General features: G+C 45.8%; 1 long non-coding RNA gene across 1 annotated transcript; it reads left to right on the top strand.

Moving 5' to 3' along the window:
• Nucleotides 1-9,752: 9,752 nt before the first annotated feature.
• LOC134479327 (uncharacterized) lies at nt 9,753-14,198 on the top strand. Its single transcript, XR_010052494.1, has 2 exons — nt 9,753-11,328; nt 12,341-14,198. It is a non-coding gene; the product is annotated as an uncharacterized LOC134479327 (long non-coding RNA).
• The last annotated feature ends 3,616 nt before the right edge of the window (nt 14,199-17,814 follow it).

Below are 17,814 nucleotides of genomic sequence, written 5' to 3'. Positions count from 1 at the left end.
AAATTAAACAAAGTAGTATTGTGTACAAACTCACCTTGTGTGCTTAGGTCACCACAGTTGGCAGTGATCTGTGAACCATGGTTTGGATAATGCCCATTCACTTAGAGCTTGTTCTGTCTGGGGCTCGGTCTATTCTTGAGCCCATGTTAACTTTTTTTTTCTTTTTTTGGTTACATTTTCTTTTAAAGATTTATTTATATGAGTACATTGTAACTTTTCAGACACACCAGAAGAGGGCATCAAGTCTTATTACAGATAGTTATAAGCCACCATGTGGTTCCTGGGATTGAACTCAGGACCTCTGGAAGAGCATTTAGTGCTCTTAACCACTGAGCCATCTCTCCAGCTCAGCCGATGTTAACTGCTAGATTTCTACAGATACATTGTTTTACCATACTTTATGGTTTGCCCAAATTAAAAAGACTCTAGACCTGTGGTTCTTAACCTTCCTAATACTGTCACCCTCTAATACCTCATTATTTCATTACTACTTTATAACTAATTTTGCTACTGTTGTGGATCATAATGTAAACATCTGATATGCATAGATATGCAAACTCAGGGAATCCTGACACACAGGTTGAAAGCCACTGCTCTAGGGGGCTGAAGAAATGGCTCATTGGAGCACGTGCTCCCCTTCCAGAGGACATGACTTTGGTTCTCAGCAGCCATGTCAGATGGCTCAGAACCGCCTGTAACCCCAGTTCCAGTATGCCTGACACACTCCTCTGGTCTCCATGTGCACCTCACACGAATGCACGCACAAAGCTAAATGTTAAAAGAATGAAGTGTTCTGAGCGGGGGTGGGGGGGGTAGAGGGTAGGGTGGGGGCTCACCTTTCGTTCCGGCACTCAGGAGGAAGAGATAGGCAGATTGTGAGTTTGAGGTCAGCCTGGTCTACAGGGTGAGATCCAGGACAGCCAGGGCTGTCACACCAAGAGACCCTGTGTCAAAACCTGAGAGAGGGAGGGAGAGAGAGAGAAACTCTGGTATGTGGTTACATGGTTAGGCCATGCTACAGTATACACAAATGTTCCTGCCAGTCTGGGAGACAGAGCACACTAAGGCCTCAGGTTCATTTGGTCTCAACTCCAATGTATACCACGGAAAATTGGGAAAATACTGAAAAAATATGTGAAATTTTTTGTATGTCTAGTACTTTTTCTATATATGGTTTTTGTTACCAAGCTTTCAAGCCATTTTGTGCACATTTTTCCACAAAATGCCTGGCTAATGTGAATGGTCTTAAACACTAAGATTTTTTTAGAGATTTATTTATTTTTATTAGATGTTTGTGTGTGTCTGGCATGGTGGTGTGCCTTCAAAGCCAGAAGAGAGCCTCAGATTTCCTGAAGCTGTAGTTGAAGGCATTTGGGAGTTCTCTGAAGAGGATGCTGAAAATAACCCTGCTCTTTAGGAACAACAAATACACCTGAGTGATGAACTCTCTCTCCATGACCCAGACAATAAAAATTAAAAATGTCAAATCTGAAATTTTGATTATTAGCATGTTCTAGTCTTCCTTTTGTCCACATTGTGTGTGAACCACTTGAAATATGTTTCCTTCTATCAGTTACAAGTTTATACCCTTTACCTGTTTGTTTACTGTCTCAGCGTGTGTAACATACGTGTGGGTTGCTAGTATAGTAGAATGTTCATTTTTATCACATCTGTTGGTATCTTGTCCAGACAGTCTTAACTTCTGCTTTGATTTTATCATCAGAGTTTTACCTTATGGAATTATCTATTGGCTTTTTTCCTTGGTGAAAAGCATTAGTTGCTTAATGTTTCTGATGAGTTTGCTAGTGCAAAGGAATCGTGTGCTCTTACTAACTGGCATTGGTTTGGGTGAAGCCGAACTGAACCATTTCTGAGCTTCCGATTCTCTCAACCCCCATCCCCCATCCCCCCATGGATCATAGTAAGAACACAGAGGCACAAATAGGTGGGACATCCAGGCCAGGGGGAAAGGAAGTCAGCCTTGCTTTCTCAGCTTCTATTCTTTAGATGCTTCGAGCTGTAGAAGCTGGCCTGAGTCCTGGACTCAGTTCCCTCTGGCTCTCTCATGTATTAGCCCTTGAATGTGATCATGCAGTGCTCCACGGGCTTTAGTTAGTATTGCCTCTTTCCCTGTCGTAGGTGCCCCTCTTCAGGTTTGTGGGAAGCATATACAGTATCACCACTGTGTTTCATTCACTATTCACTTCTCCATGGAGGGAGTAGCCAGCAGAACCACGACAGCTGTAGGCTTTTCTGGGCTATTTTCCAGGAGTCAGATCGTCACAAGATAAGCTCTTTTATGCAGTAGGGATCTCCAGATGACTACTTTCCTCGTCTCTCCGTCATCTGGTCTGTTCAGAGGTTAGCTGTGGGTTTTCCTCATCATCCTTGCCCACCTCTGTCCCTTGGCCATTGTTCTACATGCGCTCTTTGATTTACCCCACTCCCTCTCACTTTGCCATCTACAAAGCTAGCGAATGCAGCCACAAAGTGCCTCCCACCTCTGTATTCTTTTGCGGTCTTTAGATGATGCATCTGTCACTCCTTTAACCAATCTGTGTCCCTTTCCTGCTCCCCTCACCTCTAGAAATTCAAAGATAGAAGTTCTCAAGACCAGACAATTTGCAAATAAAACTTCACACAAATGAAACACACTGTATTTTCCAGGCCTGAGATCCATCACACCAATCCTGATGTGGGGAAAACCCCACCTGCCTACCTTTCGACCCCCTTGAAGCAGGAGTTACAGCCCTCTAATGAGGCATTATTTTCCCTTTAGTCGGGCCTTTCTTTGCTAATCTAGCAAAGGGGGAATTTAGAAAGAAAGACTGGCCCCTCCCCATCTTCACCAAAGACGGCATCCTAATTTGCTCTGACCATTTCATTGCTAATCCTGATACTGGTCACCAGCCTTGCAGTGTGTTGACTAGTTGGTAAAATGTCATGAAGCTGCCTCTTCCAGAACTTCCCAGCCTAAGAAAAGGTGGAGGTCCATTAAATCCATCATTTAGGGATGGAACTGGTTTAACCAGCTTTGTTCTCAGGAATCTTCCATGGATTGGCATGAGTTCAAAGTTCTCCTGGGGTTGTGAGGCTGGGAGATATTTCCCAAGCATGCCTTCTGCAGCTAGGGGGAAATCACAGCTGTAGAAAATCTGACTTCTGCCTAAGGTGGGAAGCCATAGGCTCACTCCTGTTTAGTGAAACCGTTAAGAGACAGTTGGTTTTAATTGTCAACTAGACACAATCTAGCATCCCTGGGAAGGGAGGCTCAGCTAGGGATTGTCTAGATCTGGTTGCCCCAAGGTCAAGTCTTGACTACATTAATGGAGATGAAAAGACCTGACCATTGTGGGTATCGATACCACCACCACCACCACTACCCCACACACACACACACACACACACACACACACACACACGGCCCAGTTAGCACACATAAGTTTTCATGTGGTTGGTTCTCTCTGCTCTTGGCTATGGAGGAAATGTGTCTGTGGTCACCTTGACTTCCCAGAAGCTATAATAGTCTGGAACTGTGAGCCGAACAAACTTTCTCCCTTAAATCGCTTTTGTAAGCCTGTTTTGTCACAGCAAGGGGAATGAAACTAACCCAGTCTAAGAGGTTGGGAAAGCAGAGAATGGGTGAAGTCACTCAGATACCAGGTCCTGAATGGTAGTCAGACAGAAACTGTTGACACCAAGGCATCTATGAGTTTGCTTGTTGGCTGAACCTAGCAGCTCCATGATCCAGGTATCCTCCATGTTTAAAAACAGTCTGACGGGGAAGAGCACGCTTTGTCTCTCTTGCCCCTAATTAAACACTACACATAATTGAACTCTTCCAATAATGAATTTTAAGTGTCCATCGTACTGATAGGAGGAGAGGGGAGAGGGGAGGGGATGACACAAGTACCAATATTGCCCTCAGTAACTTCTCATGAGCACAGGAAACCTTTCAACTTAAAAATGCACCTCTTACCCAGGTGGTGGTGGCTCACAGGCCTTTAATCCTAGCACTTGGAAGGCAGAGGCAGATGAACTCTGAGTTCGAGCCTCGCCTGGTCTATAGAATGAGTTCCAGGCCAGCCAGGGCTAGACTGAAAACCCTGTCTCAGATTGGAGGTTGGGGGAGCACTTCTTTAAATGAACAGACATTGAAATATCTGATTCGATATCCTTCTTTCAGTAGAGTTGGCTGAGGTTACAAAGTTTGCTTATTCAGATAAGGCATAGTCACGTCTCGCCCATATATGCACCTGTGCGTCTGTGCGTTTTGTGCATGCAGTACTCATAGGGTTCAGAAGAGGCATCAGATCCTCTGTCAGGAAATTTTAAAAAATTAAGGTAGAGGCCTTTGTTGAGCAAATCGGACCTCCTGCTTAGCTTAGGGTACAAACTGGACAGACAGCACATCCCTTTGTTGATCTTCATGTACCCTTGGGCATGAGCCACGTTAATGAGCTAGTATTGATGCTGACAGATTACTTTGCATAGATGCGCTGTCAGAGGAGCCACAAACAGGAGCCTGTAGTGGATCTGCCCGTGGTCAACAGGCCACGTGGGCTCTGCCAAACTGGGCCTATGTCAGTATCTGTCCTTCTCAAATTCTAGAGTGTTGACGAACATTTGAGGAACTCATTAACAAGCAGATTTCTTAAAACCATGCAGGGCATAGACATATAGTTTTAGTGGTTGCTTAGGCAATTCCCATTTTTTTAAAAAAAATGTATATATAACATATATATTACATATATATGTATAGCTTTATTATGATATTTCATAGCTATGTATAAAGTATTTGACCTGTCCATTCCTGCCACCCTCCCTCTCTGGTTCCCTCCCACTCCCAGTGACCTTTTCCCTCTTGCCAACTCCTCTATTTCCTCCTCCTCTTTTTCCTTCTCTTCTTCCTCCCCTCCTCCTCCTCCTCCTTTCTTTCTTATTCATTTTGATTGATTTGTTTTTCAAGACATGGTTTCTCTGAGTAGCATGGGCTGGCCTGGAACTCAAAGACCCGCCTGCCTCTGCAGGGACTGATGTTGTGCACTGCCACCACCCAGTTCTTTCTTGTTTTTTAGCATTCCTGCCCCAGTGACTTTAATTGGGGTTAATTATAAAAGCACAGATAGCTTACCTGTGGCTGTCTCTCCCTCCCCCAGCAGTCAGCATACAGATCCTCAGGGACCGTGGGAACTCATGACATCATTCCCCTGATTATTCAACTATGTTGCCCATGTGGTCTTGAATTCCAGGAGTTGGAGCAATCCTCCTGTCTCAACTTCCAGCATGACTATTCCACGGGTCAGCCCTCCCACGCCCCACTTATGCTAATTCCGATGCTAACAATATGTGGAGTTTGAGGACTACTGATACCCAGGGCAGAAACAGGGATGCTTTGGTGTCTCCTGCCGTGTTGGTTTCCAGTTCTGTTGTTTGCTCAGTTATTTTCCCCGGAAATTGTACTTTTCTTCGCCTTTAGAATAAGGCCTCAGGATGGTGGCCTTAAATGATATTTCAAATGGGAAGAGCTGACCCGCTGCTAAGACTTGTATTCTTGGAGCAAGATCAGCCACAGCTGGATTTGATTACTTGGGTTTTCCCCTTACCTTTTGTGTTGACGCTGTTTGGTGCACTTTCAAACGACCATTCCCTCTCCTGTTGGAGCTTGCTAGTCATGGCCGTGGAAATGGAAAGGTTCCCCCTTTGGCTGAGGAAACGTTCTGGTCAGGTTTGCAGAGGCCCCAGGCCTCCTTGTGGAGCTTCCTGGTTACACCAAACCCCTCCTTCCGCAGTATGAGCAGAAAAAGCTGATGGATTGCAGAGCGAGTCATCACACCGCCCGGCCCGACACTGTGTGATATATTGTCGAAGGATGACAAGACCTCTATTTAGAACCTGAAAAAAGAGAACTGAATTTATTGCTCACTGAAGGAAAGGAAAATTACACAGGTCTGTTGCAATCCCCTCTTGCACAACATACTGTTAATCATACGTGAGCTTTGGAGTTCAAGTACCGGTAGATTTAGAGGCATAAGCATTCAACTTAAGCTTTATCTGTAAAAGGGCTTTCATTGGGTGAAGTTGTTGATTGGCTGGCTGGCTGGCATTCAGTGCATGTAGCCAAGGGAGTGTGTCCTGGATTTTAAGCAATGTGCTTCAAAAAAATGTTCACTTCTGGCCATTACTCATAGAGTGAACAGTTCTAAAACCTGTTCTGAGGGACGCTTGTGATTGTGCTACAAAGCAGTGGATCTTTCCCAAGTTAATCTGTATGTTTCTTTTGGTTTTTAGATTTTACCTTTGTTCCAGACAGATGGCCCAGCCATTAAAGGCTAAGGCTCACAACCAACCGGACAAGATTTTATTTTTATATTTTAAATCATGTGTGTGTGTCTGTGCATGTGCAACGCATAAGCATAGATGCCCACAGAGGCTTGAAGAGGGCATCGATTATACTAGAACTGGAGTTAGTGGCAGTTATGAGCAAACTGGTGTGGGTGCAGGGAAGAGAGCTGAGGTCCTCTGCAAGAGCTGTATGTGTCTTAGGTGCTGAGCCATCTCTCCTGCTTCCTAACATTAGTCACCAAAAGTACATCAGAAGCTGTAAGGGCGACAGGGTTTTCTAAACGTGTTGTTGACTCTACCTTAGATATCTTCTTACCACTGAGAGCTGACTTTCAATAGACAATAGCTCAGTTAGTCTGGCTTTGTTGCTGGTTACTTGTTGGCTTATCTGTCAGGACAATTGTGTGGAAGGACTGAAGATTCTGGATAGCAAACATAATATAAACGTGAAGCAGACCGATATATTTAGAAAAATCTTGAGAGACCAGGAGGAAGACACATTGCAAACATCTAGGTTTAATCAAGAAAACAAGATGTGGTGACTTGCTGTGTCTACTTTACACAGCCAATTTGCTATGTGGTATAAATTTAGACACAGTATGAAATGTTAGCAATGTCCCAGATCCCTTCCTTGTTGGCCCAAAGGAGAATGAAGGCTATTTACGATCCACATGCTATTCATTAGTCTGTTACCCATAAATCCTTGTGTCAGGAAACTTAAACGTTTTCAATGTCCCCAGGGCTAGTCTATCCTATGCACTGTGTCAGCCAATATGAATAAATACTTTTTTGATGATCACTCTGGGTATTTTAGCTTGTATCATAGGGACATTTTCCTTAGAGTCTTTCCACTAGAAACAGTTACAGCGTTTGTAATCATCGCAAGGGGGAACGGGCTGTTGAGCTGTCATAGTCTTGGAATGGCCTAATTGTCCTCCATAACAGCTCATTTGGCTTGAGCTTGGCGTGGAGAGCCTTAGTTTCACCTAGGAGAGGGACACCGGGAACACACAGCAGACATGTGTGACCAGTCCCAGTGTGGCTGCGGGAATGTTCTCTCCTGATGACGTGAGGAGTTACACTTTACATACGTTAGATCCCCATTCCTGCCACAGCACACAGGCTTCCTATTTAATGTGTTTAAATTCTTTCTGAGGGGTGATCTGTGGGTTAGACTCAGAGCTTTACTTCTGCTGAACATGCCATCTCTCACTAAGCCGCACTCTGGCTCCTATGAGTATTTGCAGACTGTCATTTTTAGGCCTGGGGATGTACCTTGGCAGTAGAGCACTTGCTGAGCATGGGAAAGGCCTTGAGGTCAACCCTCATTACTGCAGAAAGGCGGAAAGGTTTAAATATTTTTGGTGTATAACTTCCCCCTGTTGTATTAGCAAAGGCCCGAAAAGAACTTAATCCTAGATGCGAATGATGAGTACTTCTGGGGAAGGCTGGATGTAGAGAAGTGTCGATCCCCTCATCACGAGAACGTGAGTGGACACAGCAGCAGCAGCATGATTAATTATGGACTTTCCACACACAACGGACAAGCCTGCCTGTTTTTATCCAGTGCAACACTGCGTGTGACATTAAGAGGGGTGATGTCCTGTTTGATGTCCCACTTCTAGAATGTGCTATCTTTAAATTAGTTGAAAACAAATTATTAAAGTGTAAGAGGGTAAAAGTATCTTTTATTCGCCCGATCTGATGGTCATTTCCAAGGCTTACTGCCTCAGTCAGAACCTAGGTCCTGTTCTGGAAACTTCTAGCCTCCCTACAATCTTTTTTTTTTTTTTTTTGGTTCCTTTTTTCAGAGCTGGGGACCGAACCCAGGGCCTTGTGCTTCCTAGGCAAGCGCTCTACCACTGAGCTAAATCCCCAACCCTAGCCTCCCTACAATCTTATCTAGGCCTAGAATGTTTAAGCTCACTTTTTCTAGTTCTTTCTGAATTCTTGCTGGCTGCTTCAACTCAGATGCTGTGGCTTAAACTCCTCTCCAAGTTGACTGATTCAATCTGGTTTCTCTCAAAGCCTCTGACTGAATTTCTCTGCTTGAGCTCAAACTAACTCTGGCAATCTGTTCTAATCTTCCAGCTCCTTCTCATTCTCGGGCTTATTCTCTCTCCAACGTGTGTCTGTACAACTGTCTTGGTAAAATTGCCTCCCTTTCCCCTCTCTGTACTGCTCTCTTAAGTCAACTCTCCTTCCTGTCCCTTCTCATGAGGGTTGTGCATATCCTAGTCTGTCAAATCTTTCTCTGATTCATGACTTTGCCTCTCAATTAGACGACTTCTTCTCCTTTCTTTCTTTCTTTCTTTCTTTCTTCCTTTACTTATTTATTTCATGTTGCTACACTGTAGGGGTTTTGAGACACACCAGAAGAGGGCATCAGATCCCATTACAGATGGTTGTGAGCCACCATGTGGTTGTTGGGAATTGAACTCAGGACCTCTGGAAGAGCAGTCAGTGTTCTTAACCCCTGAGCCATCTCTCCAGCCCCAGGTGCTTCCTTCTACAAACTAACTTTATCTTCATTGTTTGGGATTAGAGATATGCCAAGGGTGTGTCTCTATTTCAGCCAGAGTAGCCATGTTGCTGGATGCCCCCAGGTTTTGTTTAAACTAAAAATTGTTCAGTTCAACTATTATGTCAGAAACAGTTAATACCATAAATGTAAGTCTGTGCATCCTGATGAAGACCCGTTGGTGCCATGATCCTTCGTAACTGCAGTCTTAATTACCTGTTCTTTGACAAATGTCCATTTCAGCATCAAGGTTTTCCAATCTGCCGGTCTGAAGAATGATCTTCAGCAGGCCTGTTGAATCGTCTCCCTGGGGGGGGGGGGGTTTGCCTTCTTCCTTGTCGGTGCTGACTCTCTACGTCTCTTCCTTGAGCCTTTCATGTGGAAGCCTCCATTATTCGAGACTGATCTTTATTAATTTGGGCGGAGCACTCATTGCTCTTCCAGAGGACTTAAGTTCCGTTTCTATGACAGGCAGCTCCCAACCTCCTGTGACTCCAGCTTCAGGGGACACTGTGCCCTCTTTTTACCTTCATGGGCAGACACTCGCACAGGTACACGTACACATGATGATTTTTTTTCATAAAGCATTGTCACCGGAGAGATGGCTCGGTGTTAGGTGAAGACTGGCGAGCTCAATGACTGAGTTCAGTCCCTGGACCCCACGAGGTGGAAGGAGAGAACTGACTCCTGGAAGTTATCTTCTGCTGTGGGAGTGTCCAATGCTTGAAAGAAAACAAACAGATGATCAACCTCCATGACAATGGGCAAAGAGATACCTCATTGTCAGTGGTGCCCACTCAGGGGCAGAGCAGACAGCAGTCCTTCGTTCGTCCTAGCTTGATGCCTGGCATGGTGGCCAAATCTGTCTTATGCCTGTTGGAATTGTTTGTCTTCTTTGTGTCCTAATTTTCTTTGAATATCTGTGGAAATTGGTTATAGGATGCTTTGTCTTGGTCTTGTTTGTCTGGGTTGTTTTCTGTGGTATTGTCGAGTGTCTTTTTGACTTTTGTTTCGTTTTTGGACTTTGGATAGACAACTATGTTTAAAATCTTGGACTGACGACTGTGTTTAAAATCATGAAACTGTTTGCTTTGTTTGTCAAGGAGTTTTACTTGGTCCTCTTGGTGCTTAACTTGGAAATAATTTGCTTGAGAAAAATTGTTTTCTGCTGGGGAGTTTTATCTTTCTCTCTTGGGCCTCCTCCCCAAGGAGAGATGCCCCTCCCTTTGCTCCCCTTGTCCAGTCTAGCTGCCGTTAACAGTTGTGTATGAAGAACTCCAGGTTAGTGAGTGACCCTGTCTGAAGCAGGTATTAACAAGAGCCTGAAAGCTTTACCTTAGATCCTGAAGAAAAATTCTCCCTGTTGCTTAAACATTCACAGCGTCTAAGGAAGGGACAGCACAGAGTAGGAAAATGTAGGGGCTGAGGGTGACAAGCATGCAGGCCTGCTAGCAAGCTGCAGGCTGCTCGTGGGCAGTGGCGCAGCTCTGGCCAAGTCAGCGTAAGAGGAGTTTCAAGGTGATGAGGCCGGCTGGCTTTGACAACAAGAAGATAGCGTAGAGTTAGTGGTTGTTTTATGAGACTTTTGGCCCTGAAAAAATAATAATTCCAGTTGCTGCCTTCAGTGACCAGACCTTCAACACTTGCTCACAGAAGGAGAGTGTTCATTAAGAGAAGTTCTTTAAGGGAGCCTGCCTTATCTGCTGGCCCTATTCCAAGAGAGGAGTTGATCTCCAACATTAAGTAACCTTCCCTGTTAGTCATCATTGACATGGAGAGTGCCTTTGATCCTATCCCCACAGCAGCCAGTTCCTGCCCCTGTGGTCAAAATGCCCCAGGTTGGGGGACAGAGAAGCCCCTAAAATAGTTTCAAAAAGAATCTGCAACAAACTGTGAAGAACTTTGTTTTGCCAGTCAAAATTTAGAATTCAGGCTTTGGCTGTGGCCAAGGTCAGTATTAATGTTTTCTTTTCCATGGGCCTTTAGCCCACTGAGACAGTTTGGTAAGGGGCTGCTACTGAGGTCCTGAAAGTCCCAGGTGAACTGGTTACAATTCTTTTGTCAGCCACTTGGCATCTAGCACCCAGGTCCTAACCATCTCTCCATCCTTTTGTTATTAGTTCTTAAGTCCAGAGAGATAGTCGGTAACAGATCAGCTCCCTCTCTGCTTGCCGTTCTGTTTCACAGACACAAAGCTTGTGCTTATTTTTACAATGGCTTTTTTGTCCCAAGAAAGCCTCCTGGCTTAGCTGTGTGACTAAATGCTATTTGTCCTCTTCAGTGGACCTCTATTCTCAAGATTCTCTTGTTTTCTCACCATCCCACTTGAGATGCTTGTTAGTAACTGTTACAGGTCTTCTTTACCACCGAGGAAAGACAGAATCCTACTGGAGGCCAGAAAGAATGTTCCAGACATGGATGGAGACCCTCACTCCTGACTGTTGACTTGAATACCCCTGAAGGTAGGGAGTGCTCCAGGTCTGCCACCAGGCTCCAAGGGTGGGTCTCTGAGGGGCTGGAAAATGCCCCACCAATCTGGCTAAGATAAGGAAAAGATATAAAGAGAGAAAGTTACAGAAATTTGAAGGGTTAAGCTAAGTTGTTGAGAGTTAGTGTAAGTTGCAGAGAAAGTAAAGTTGAAGTGTAGTTAGACTGAGGAAGAGAAAGAGGAAAGAAGGTAAAAAGAGCAGGAAGCTAAGGAAGAAAAGAAGAAGCTAGAGAGCTAAAGAGGGATAAAAGATAGGAGAGGAATATATACTGGCCACAGTAGTTAGGGAACCTAGGAAGACAGTACCTGGCAACAGAAGAGAATTCCTAGCTAAAGATCAGTGTGCCTATCGCAAGGAAAAAGGACACTGGGTGAGGGACTGCCCCAGGAAGAACAAGAGGGGCCTCTCCAGCAGCCCGGAAGGCAAGCCTCTTGGTCCTAGAGTGCTGGCTATGCGCAAAGATAGAAGGGAAGCCTGCCCAGTTGTTTTGTGAATACCGGGGCCCAACACTCTGTGCTCCTACGCCCAAATTGGCTAGTGTCCAGCAAAAGACCTTGAGTACAGGGGACTACTGGCAACAAATGATACTCATGGACTACCCGAAGAACGGTGGACCTTGGCGTGGGCCGGGTATCCCACTTGTTCCTTGTGATTCCAGACTGCCCCTACGAGTCTAAACCCTGCAACCCTGCTCCCGGACCCCGGCCTAGACACCCCCCTTCATGACTGTCAGCAGGAGCTCACTAAAGCACAGGGGTGACATAAAGATCAGACTGATCAGCCAGCAGAGGGGGTAGATGTCATCTGGTTCATAGAAAAAGATGGGCTGGGGCAGCAGTGGTAGATGGAAACAGAGTCATTTGGGCTCAGGCCCTACCAGAAGGCACCTCTACTCAGAGGGTAGAGCTCGCTCCCCTCACCAAAGCCCTTGAGCTGAGAAAGAGACTTAACATTTATGTGGACAGCAGGTATGCCTTTGCTACAGCCCATCAGCAGAGGGGCCTGCTGACATCTGAGGGCAAGAAAAAAAGAGATTCTGGCTATGTTAAGGGCCCTCCATGACCCAGCCAGGCCAAGGAAGAGACTCTGGTACACCTCAACGAGAAAGAAGATCCTGCTACAATTTTTACAGGCAGAGGCCATGGTAAAACAAATACATCAATGGACTCACTTAGGGGTAAGCAAACTCATCCAGACATTTTCAAAAACTAAATATTATGTCACAGGTCTCAAGTATCTCGTGGAACAGATAGTGCAGTGATGTATACCATGCCAAAAGGTAACTGTTTTCAGGAAAGTTGACTGTGGTAGGAGGCTCCGTGGGGAACGGCCTGGATACTACTGAGAAGTGGACTTCACAGAGATAAAACCAGGAAAATATGGTTATAAATGTCTCCTAGTGTTTATAGATATCTTTTCAGGAATAGGTAGAAGCTTTCCCCACCAAGCAAGAGACGGCCTCAATAGTCATCAAGAAGATACTAGAAGAAATCTTCCACAGGTCTGGAGTGCCCAAGGTAATCTGGTCAGACAACAGCCCTACTTTCGTTGCCAAGGTGAGCCAGGGTGTGGCCAGGTATTTAGAGGTTGATTGAAAATTACGTTGTATTTACAGACCTCAAAGTTCAGGACAGGTAGAGTAAATAAATGAAATTTTAAAAGAGACCCTGACCAAATTGACCATGGAGACTGGCGTAGACTGGGTGACACTCCTTCCCTTTTGCTCTCTTCAGAGCAAGAAATATTCCTTCCAGATTCAGCTTTACCCCCTTTGAGATCTTATATGGGGCCTCAGCTCCCCTGACTGTATTAGATGATGTTACTGAACCAACATGTCATAGTAATAATGATTTGTATGCCAGGCTAAAAGACCTACAGGTGATACAGAAAGAAATCTGCTCACACCTGACAGCAGCCTATGCCCTGGAGACCCCTGAGACATCCCATCAGTTCCAGGTTAGAGACTACAGCTACACTGAGCCCAGACACTCGAGCCTCGCTGGAAAGGACCGTACCTGGTGCTGCTGACCACCCTGACAGCCATCAAGTCTCAGCCCTCACCAGCCGAGTACTAGCTGTTGGAGCTGAGAGCTGGGACCTAGAGGGACACTCAGATCTTCAAAAAGCTCCCTAGACTTAAGTGATTGGGAGGTTGCTATAATGCTCACTTGAGGAGTGTGTTTTAGAAACAAGAATTTCATGTTTGCCTGTTTGCCCTGGGTTCCCTCGGAATAGGTATAGGGATAGGCTTGATTTTTATTGCAAATGATGTAACATTACATATGTTAGTACTCCTAACACTTCTTGGGACTGTGCCTCAGGGATCACAATCTATATAAGTTTAGAAGTTCTAAAAGACCTTGGTGTATAGGTTCAGATAGTGTCCAGATTAGAATCCTGATGCTAAAGACTTAATAAGACACAAAAGAGAGTTGAGAATTATTTAAGGCTATCTAGGTGCTACAAGGGCAGCACAAGGACATCTGCTGTTGTCCTACAATGCAAGGCTTATAGAGAATTCAAAACTGCCATTGACTCAGATATGAAAAGAGTAAAAAAAGACTTTTTAGCTGACCTCCAAGAACACCTAACCTCCCTCTCAGAGGTAGTCTTCAAAATAGGAAAAGATTAGACCTGATATTCCTTAAAGAAGGAGTCTGTGTGCTACACTAAAAGAAGAATGTTGTTTCTATGCAGATCAGACAGGAATAATAAGAGATATAGACTTTCAGTCATTCAAACTTTTGTGCTGAGACAACAGTATCAGATGGTGAAACAACAAAAAACAGAGGTACCTTAACCAAGTTGAGTGGAAGATTCCACTCAAGGACAAAAAAAGAAAATAGGGGAATGAAAGACCCCCTCCCAGAAAGGGAATTGTACAAGCCCAAGGCCCTCAACTATAGAAATAAAAAGTAAGTTTTTAGATATGTGGGACAAGCTGACCCATCATTTAGACGAAACAGACCAGAAAAGAAAACAAAATGCAGAAACCAGACTAAATTATGGGCACTGCTCCATGGGCCACCTGGCAGGAAAAAGAAAAAGTCCCTGACCCCCCGGAAGCCCTGACCACCATGTACTTTTTGCTAACTCACTGTTATGATTATAGCCAAAATAGGTAACATACACGTATGCCTCATTTACTCCACCAATCACATCCCTGTAACCATGCATCTGCTTCTGTAAGCCTGCTTCTGCTCCCAATACAGTATAAAAACCCGTCCCTGGTTCTGCTAGGTGCGCCAGTCTTCCAAATTGACTGGGATGCCCACAGATACCTGTGTATCCTGATCAATAAAAATCCTCTTGCAGATTGCAGCCGGTGGACTCGGACTGGTCATTGGGGCTTGAGGATCTCCCTCCTGAGGGAAGATTCTCTCTGAGAGTCTTACATGCCAAGGACTCATAAAAATCCAATCCAATCCAGGCAGTGCAGCATGGGAGGAGGACACCAAAGAGACCTGTGGACTGCCATGTCCCTCACAGATCTGCCCTCCGCTGCACAGCACAGGCAGGTCGTAGACATCGCACAGATTGAGAATGTCTCCCAGGGGACTGACAGCCACGTGGCCTGCCTGCAGCAGGATGTCTCTGATGAGTAGTCAGATGGGAGGCTGAGGGTGGAGAGGAGGAGCCTGTTGTCAGTGACCAGCCCTGCCACCCAGGGCCACGGTCCCAACCTGAGCTGCCACTGAGGGCCATGTCTGAGGCTGTGGCTACATAATGGGGGTCAGTGTTGATAATTTTGGTTCATATTATCACTAGAGAACACGGGGATGTCCCTGGTTGGGACAGCCTACAGCACCACAAAAATGTTCTGGGCTTGTACATAGCTGACTCTGCCTCTCACTGGATGTGGTGCTCTGGAAAGCCGGCCCCATCTCTTGCCGTAACTTGGGAGAGTGAGCCCTGCACTTCCCTTGGACAGCACAGTAGAGCTGACCCAGGTGGCAGGGACGTGGGTTAGCCAGCCCTGAGGGTGAGAGTGCAAGAGGGCTGGCCAAGCCACTTGTCTGCTGTGAAGTGGCATGGGTGTGAGGAATCCCTTCCTTTCCCCCTTGCCCATCGCCACCTGCAGCAGTTGGGAGAACTGGCTCCAGAGTCATGAGAGCATGTGAGCGGGCCCTGGCCCTCACTGGCTGTAGCACGTGGGAGAGTGGACCTAACACTTCTTCTGGGCAGCACAATAGAGCTAGCCCTGGTGGAGGGAGCACAGATGAGCCAGTTCCCAAGGGCAAGAGCACTGAATAGTTGGTTCCATCACTCATCTGGCATGAGGTGATGTCGGTGTGGGGGAGATACCCTCCCTTTGCCCCCTTGCCACCTGTGGTAGAAGGGAAAGCTGGCCCTGGAGCCACGAGGTCAGGAGAGCTAGCCCCGCCCCCTCATTGACTGTAGCTTTCTGGAGAGTGGTCCCTGTACCTCACCTGGATAACACAGTGGAGCTGGTCCTGATGGTGAAGGCCTGGGTGAGCCAGCCCTGAGGGTGTAAGAGCAGGAGAGCTGGCCCAGCCCCTCACGGGCTGCAGCACTTGGGAGAGTGGATGGGCCCAGCACCTAAACTGGGCAGCACAGTGGAGCTACCTCAGGAGGGGTGGGTGTGGGTGAGCCAGGCCTGAGGACATAAGAGCAGGAGAGAGCTGACTCTGACTGCTATCCATGGCAGCATTGAGCAGCCTAGCTGGAGCTGTGCTGGAGAGCTCGCCCTGGTGGAGTGGAGAAGTAGTGACAGCAGGTTGACCAACTCAGCTACCACTGAGGCCCAGATCCAGCGCTCTGAATTGGCCTACCCCCAAATCTCTATCATTTGTAGATGGTTGGGAGGCATGAAAGGGCCAGTCCTGCTGTACTAAAGCTGCAGGGTTTCCGTGTCAAAGGACAACAGCAGGATAGTCAGGAGGAGTCCTGATAAGTATTCAGTATTGATGGAATACTGATGTCAGGGAAGCCAAAGATCTTGAACCAGACCAATGAGTCATCACAATGAACATTTGCAAGTGAAGACGTGTGGACTGTGGTGTACTGTGGGACACACTGACACACTACGGCTTCCATGATGAGAGGTTTTCTATGCTTTCCTTTGTTTTTGGTGGTGGTGGTGGTGTGTGTGTGTGTGTGTGTGTGTGTGTGTGTGTGTTTTATTTTGGGGTGAGGTTACAAGGTTTAAGGCAGATACGAGGGGGCGGGGAGATGAGCAGGACTGTGGTGCATGATGTAAAACTCACGGAGTAGCAATAAAAAGTGTAAAAAATTAATTAAAAATAAATGAATAACATTTTGGTATCACTCTGGGTTGAATATTTATACAACCATGGACGGATATTTTTTTTTTTTTAAAACTCAAGACTAGGGTCCAAGCTCTGGTGTTCGGAATTCATGAGATTATCTATGGTTAAAAGTTATAAAGAAGAGCCAAGCAGTGCCACACCTTTAATCCCAGCACTGAAGAGGAGTTAGAAGTATCTATGAATTTGAGGTTAGCCTGGTCTACAGAGTGAGTTCCAATTAGAGCCAGGGCTATATAGAGAAACCCCATATTGAAAAAAAAAAAAAAACAAACAAACCAGGGCTGGAGAGATGGCTCAGTGGTTAAGAGCACTGACTGCTGTCCCAGAGGTCCTGAGTTCAATTCCCAGCAACCACATGGTGGCTCACAACCATCTGTACTCACTGTCACTAAATAAGTAATTTTTTTAAAAAGAAAAACCAAACCAACCAACCAACCAACCAAAAAAAGTTCTGAAGCTGGGTTTGGTGACAAACCACTCTCCAATCTCTGTGCTTCAGTACTCCAGCGCTCCCAACAGGCAGATCTCTGTCACTCTGAGGCCAGCCTTGGGCTGGACCGGCTGCTGTTGTTTTTCAACAGTGAAGCAGAATGAGAAAGAAAACATTTATCCTCTTTAAAATAAGAGGCAAATAGCAAACCTCCTGCCCAGCAGCTGCCACACTGGTGGGATGATATATTTTCTTGTAGTTTTTTTTTTTCCACTTCAGCAAAGTGTTCTGGGTTCTAACGACTGAATTGCAGAAATTTTTAGGTTCTTTTCAGGTTTATGTGATGACAGTATCAAAATCAGACCTTTCTTTCCCTTTTCTTATTTGGTTTTTCAAGATTAAGGTCTCTGTAGCCTTGGCTGTCCTGGAACTAGCTCTGTATAGCAGGCTGGTCTTGAACTCAGGGATCTGCCTGCCTTTGCTCTGCTCTGGAGTGCTGGAATTAAAGGGGTGCACCGCCACTCTCTTTTTTAATTTTATGTGTATGTGTATTTTACGTGCATTTTGCTTGCAGGTATGTTCGTGTACCATTTACATGTCACGTGCTTGGAAGGCTAGAGGAGGGTAACCAATCTTCTAGAGGCTTAGAGGAGGCTGGCTTGGCACTAAGGGTGAAGCTCAGGCTGGCCTTGAAGCTGAAACCATCCTTCCCCATCCTCCTCAGTGCTAAGATTATAC

This window comes from Rattus norvegicus, chromosome 6 (genome assembly GCF_036323735.1).
Source record: "Rattus norvegicus strain BN/NHsdMcwi chromosome 6, GRCr8, whole genome shotgun sequence".
Lineage (NCBI taxonomy): Eukaryota > Metazoa > Chordata > Mammalia > Rodentia > Muridae > Rattus > Rattus norvegicus.
Note: the sequence above shows the minus strand (reverse complement) of the source record. Positions and strands in the feature narration are given on the sequence as shown.